Source organism: Dermacentor silvarum, chromosome 7 (genome assembly GCF_013339745.2).
Source record: "Dermacentor silvarum isolate Dsil-2018 chromosome 7, BIME_Dsil_1.4, whole genome shotgun sequence".
NCBI classification, from domain to species: domain Eukaryota; kingdom Metazoa; phylum Arthropoda; class Arachnida; order Ixodida; family Ixodidae; genus Dermacentor; species Dermacentor silvarum.
The window spans coordinates 62,796,357-62,802,141 of NC_051160.1; the positions used below are offsets into that span (position 1 = coordinate 62,796,357).

Genomic DNA, 5,785 nt, shown 5'->3' on the forward strand with positions numbered 1-5,785 from the left:
TTGGGCCCCTATTGACGCGAGTTCTAGGGCGATGATTTGAAGAATGCACCTTGCCGCTTTCCTTCCGCGAAGGACGCATAACACTTCTGCCCAAGAATAGACCCACGTCAACGAGCCCCGAAGACTGGCGTCCCATAACACTGCTAAACGTTGATTATAAACTTTTAGCTGGCATAATTGTACGTCGAATTAGCAAGCTACTTCCATCACTTATTTCGTGGCAGCAGGTGTGCTCCCTTCCAGGCCGCGATATTCATATATAGTCACTCTTGTGTCACACGTGACATCATGCAGTATACGATCAGCCGCCGCGCTCAAGGTCTGCTGGTTTCTTTGGATTAAGAAAAAGCTTTCGACTACATAGAACACGAATATATATTTGGCATGTTAGACGCATTCGGTTTCCCCCAAAACATTGTTCAACTGATCAGAGCAATTTATAACAATATAGAAAGCACATTGCTACTAGATTCGGGGGAAAGCAAACTTTTCCGTGTTACACGAGGTGTCCGTCAAGGATGCCCACTTTCTCCAGTTTTGTTTATTTTATCCTTAGAACCATACTTAATAGCTATAGAGCGTCATCCGCACATTAGGAGCCTGCCGCTCCCTGGTAACTCATTTGTAAAAGTAACAGCGTATGCTGACGATATTACACTGTTTGCCCACAACGAACAATCGGTTTTATATGCTATATATGAGTACGCATCATTATATGAGTACGCATCAGTATCTGGTGCAAAGCTCAACTATTCAAAAAGTAAATATTTCTTTATTGGTTCTCCAAGTGCACGTCTCCATATCGCTCCACCACTACAGTGGCATCCCGTGATCAAAATCTTGGGTATCTCTTATGAATCACGTGGCATCTGGGATGGCATGTGGACGCCAGTCACGAACACATTCAAGAGCAATGTTGAGGCAGCCCGGGATTTTGATTTTCCTGTACTTGAACGGCGATATTTAACTCAGTCAGTCTTCCTAGGAAGCTTATGGTACATGTGTCATGTGTCTTTGCACACTCCTCAACACCTCTTCGAGTGTTGAGGAGTGTGCAAAGCAGTGCCAACTCTTTTTTCTGGGCGGGTGCCACTGAACTATTGGCGCGACCGGCGTTGGGGGCAGCCCCGCGACCACGGTGGCTTCTCCTTCCCGAATGTCTCAGTCGCAGCCTCCATATAACTTATTACGCACTCTAATGCGAACCCTAGCAAATGATGACACTCCTGCACAGACCCTTGCAAAGTACTTCCTTTGCACGTCATTAAGAGTTTTGCTTCCGACGAGCCCGGTAAATCGTGGACCTCAGTCGGCGGATATGCCTGCAATATACAAGACAAGCGTAGCCTTCAGCAGACACCTGTCGGATACGTGTCCGGGCGTCGACATTGCTTCCGATAAGGTCGTGGAAATAATGGGCGCTGTCCTGCTTCCCTTGATACCCCCTGACTGGCGTCCCATAGCGCACCGACTCCAGTGGAAGCGCATAGTCACGGCCACGCTGCCTGGCTACCTTCGTAATTTCATTTGGAGACTGGGCTGGGGACTGCTTCCAACTCGGGACAGGCTAGAACGCTGGGGCGTGGTACGTGTCTCCACATGCCCCAACTGCATATCGATAGAAACTAACAGACACGCAACAATCGAGTGTGTCGTCGCACGAGTATTTTGGCGTGCAGTCCATGCGGGGTTTAGAGGCGAGGGCATATGGGACTTTGTAGTGGCTGGAAGGTTTCCGCGCGGGCGTTTCGCGGGTCTTATGCTGGTAGCGCCCTGTTTAGCCTGTGGCGCAGTCGCTGTGAAGCTTTGGCAGGCAACCGTGGCCGTCGCGCAGTATGGCCTATAATGGGCCGTCTGAGGTGTGAAATGGTCAGCTTCCTCTCGGATGAACTGTTCTTTCTCGGAGAGCGTGAGTTTCTCTGTCACTGGTCGTGTCCATTTGTTGGGGTTCAAAACGGGCGAGTTTTATAGTGTCTAGCTATGTAGTTTTATAGTGTCTAGCTATGTATTATCTGTGTACACAAACTTGTACATATGACTTGTTTAGTTATTTCTTGTACATAGTGTAAATAAACTTTTTCTAAACAGTATCTGTTATTATCAGCCTAATATCTGATACGGGTCCTATTTGGACCCAAGATATTAAACTTATTTTGGAATGGGGCGGAGTGCTTGAAGCTTGCTTCACCTCCGCCACGGGTTGGCCCGGTATTGCACGGCCTCCGGGATCGGCCCACTCACCCCACGGGGTGGGTAAAATCTTAATAAAAAATCAGACCTCAATATCAAACACTTCTCACAAAGTTGCCAGCGCTCTAATTAGGGCACGGTTTCTTACTGTGGTGCCGCGATCTTGCTTGCACCCACCGCCCCGGTAGACGCAGATCTCGCACGCGGATGCGTATGGTCAAAGGGCTGTTCCAATGCGAAACGCATACAGCAGCAGCCAGGCATGTCCGTGACAACGTTATATATTTAATATATATAACTCGACATTTGCCCCCCGTAATATTTGCAACGCTCTGCCACTGGATGACGAAGCTCTGCGGGAAAGCCACTTTCAGGAGGCATAGGTTATATTTGTACACGTTACAGAAAAGAAAAAAAAAAGTGACCAAATTACTTCATTGAAAATTTTAATTGGTTGCAGTGCCCAGTTGTACTGCCCCCCAAAAGTAATCGCTTAGTTTCACGTTACTCTCCTCCCAACGTTTATCGATACTGCACAAATACAGTAAAAAGAACAAGCTGCGTTGGCTGCGACCCTTCAAAATTTGTTTATCCTCACCAGCAGTTGCTTTTAAAAATTCACCAGCAATTGCATTTAAAAGTTTGCGTTTGTTGGCTACCCTCGTTTTCGTGTGAAGGCACCAGCAGAGACACTGTAAACTCGCTCGATATGCGTGGAGACCCCGGTGCGTGGAGACCTATAACATTATTAAACACGGACTATAAGATACTTACAACAGTGCTTTCGAATCGACTAACGAACATTCTTCCTGATGTATTCTCACCCTACCAAGTATCATCAGTTCCAGGCAGATCCATTTTCGCCACACTAACATTAACAAGGGATGTCCTTGAATACATGCAAAATAAACAACTCCAAGGTTATTACATTACAATAGATCAATCTAAGGCGTTTGACCGTGTAGATCATGATTACCTCATGAAGACATTAAAAGCTTTCGGCCTACCCAACGATTTCATAGATTATATAAAGAAACTGTACACAGAAGTTAAACGCAAAATAATAAAAATGGAGAGCTTACACCAGCACTATCCATAACACGGGGTGTGAGACAAGGATTCGCCCTGTCAGCCTCTTTATTCGTTTTGTCTTTAGATCCCCTTTTAAGAATTCAAAAAAAAAAAAAATAGAAGTTTTCCCGCGATAGGGCAAGAGATGGTCAAAATATCCGCTTACGCAGACGACATAGCATTATTTATCCGAGACACCAGCAGCTTATGCACATTCGAACAAATTTTCTTTGAATATTCACAGATATGAGGCGCCCAATTAAACGCAACAAAAACTAAAGGCCTACTTTTCGCTTCCCCGGCAGAACAACTGCCAGCACACATACAACTTTTAGACACGATAAAAGTACTTGGAATAACTTTCAATTCAAACGGAATAGCTCCCAAAGCCTGGACGGAAGCAATAAAGAAATCCGAAAAAGTTATCACAGAAGCAGAAAGATATGACCTGTCTCTTAAAGGGCGCATCGAAATTATTAAGACCAGAGCGGGCTCATACGCATTTTATGTAGCTAAAGTGGCCACGATGCCAAAACAGACAGCAGCCAAATTAACCAAAATGATATCAAGCTTTTTATGGAATAAAAAAAGCCCACCGATCCAAGAACACATTCTTCAACGACCCGAAAGCAGAGGCGGACTAAGCTTACCCAAGATTTCCTTAATATCCCGTGTAATCAGTACGAAAACCACACAAACATTACCTCACAATAACACGCATCCCGGAAGAAATCTTATGATATACTGGTTAAGTACTCTCAAGCAAACTTTCTTTCCAGGTACACATCACGGACCGACCGCAGAACAGCCATTACCTTTTTATCGAACAGTCACGGGAGTCAAAAGAACAATAATACAAGAAACACCACAACTAGATCTCATGAAAACACCAGTTAAAACATTCAGCGAATAATTCGCCATTCGTGGACTAACAACAGAAGAAAATGGAAGCACAAGGAAAGAAAAATGGACACGCATAGCCAAAATGAAGATATCAACGGAAGTTAAAGAATTCGAGTGGCGCAGGAAATGGAACATCTTACCGACACGACAAAGACTGGCAGCTTGGGGCATAGTCCCACACGACAAGTGCCCCAACTGGAGGGAAACAGAAACGCTAGAACATGCACTCTTCAAGTGCAACGCACCGAAAGCCACATGGAAAGTTGCTAAGACAGTCTTGTACGTAGACATATCAAAGAAATCCCCAAGACAAACACGAATACACAAGTTAATGAGTATCATAGTAATGATGTACATATGGAATAGAAAAAGTCTCGCTGAATCCACGCGGAGACCTGTAAGGGCGACATTTCTAACAATAAGGAAAGCGAGAGTCCAAGTGTGGAAATCGCTAAATGCTCACACGAACACAAATAAATAAGAGGGATTTCTGAAGAAGTGGCACACCTGCTTTATTTTTGAAAGAAAGGGCAAACTAGAAATGAACATTGTCCTATTCTAAAAAATAAAAAAAAGAACTCAGGTTGTATATATTACATGTGTAATCATACTTTACCTACGTTATCGATGAGTCCTATGGAAAAATTTGTATCTTGTATGACTAAACATTATATAACGAGCACATACCATGTCATCCTGTAAACGCGCTACATCAGTGTTTTGCTCCTACATGTGCTTTTGTCCAATAAAATTTCCCTTTGTGTAGTATCTGTTCTTATCAGCTTAATATCTGATACGGGTCCTATTTGGACCCAAGATATTAAACTTATTTTTGGAATGGGGCAGAGTGCTTGAAGCTTGCTTCACCTCCGCCACGGGTTGGCCCTGTATTGCACGGCCTCCGGGATCGGTCCACTCACCCTACGGGGTTGGTAAACCTTACTCAATCAAAAATCAGACCTCAGTATCATTACATACCCCCCAAGGGAAGCCAGCGCTCTAATTGGAGCACGGCTTCGTATTTTGGTGTGGCGAACTTGCCTGTACCCACCGCCCGGTAAACGCGGTGCTCGCACGCGGGTGCGCATGATCAAAGGGCTGTTCCAATGCCAAACGCATACAACAGCAGCACAAGCACCAGGCATGTCCGTGACAACGCTATATACAACTCGATATTTTCGCCACAAATTTGCCCCCCGTAATATTTGCAAAGCTTTGCCACTGGACGACTAAGCTCTGCGGGAAAAAAAACTTTCAGGAGGCGTAGGCTATATTTGTACACGTTGCAGGAAAAAAAAAAAGCCCCCAAAAGTAATTAAGCAATTACTAAAAAGTACTTTTACATTACCTTCCTCGCAACGTTTATGGATACTGCACAAATGCAGAAAAAAGAACAAGCTGGGCTGGCTGTGACCCTTCACACTTTGTTTATCCTCACCAGCAATTGCATTTAAAAGTTTCCGTTTGTCGGCTATACCCTCGTTTTCGTGTGAAGGCACCAGCAGCGACACTGGAAACTCGCTCGATGTGCGCGCTGGAGGTAATGTGGTTTAATCCATGATGCAATTTAATATAAAGCTGCATATTATTCAGCCCTAAAAATAATGTTAGTGTGTTATAA

At 44.6% G+C, this 5,785-nt stretch overlaps 2 pseudogenes; both read left to right on the forward strand.

Annotated features, from left to right (window-relative positions):
* Nucleotides 1-2,071: 2,071 nt before the first annotated feature.
* On the forward strand, nucleotides 2,072-2,242 carry LOC119459850 (U2 spliceosomal RNA; annotated as a pseudogene).
* Nucleotides 2,243-4,916: 2,674 nt separating this feature from the next.
* LOC119459845 (U2 spliceosomal RNA) lies at nucleotides 4,917-5,085 on the forward strand (annotated as a pseudogene).
* The last annotated feature ends 700 nt before the right edge of the window (nucleotides 5,086-5,785 follow it).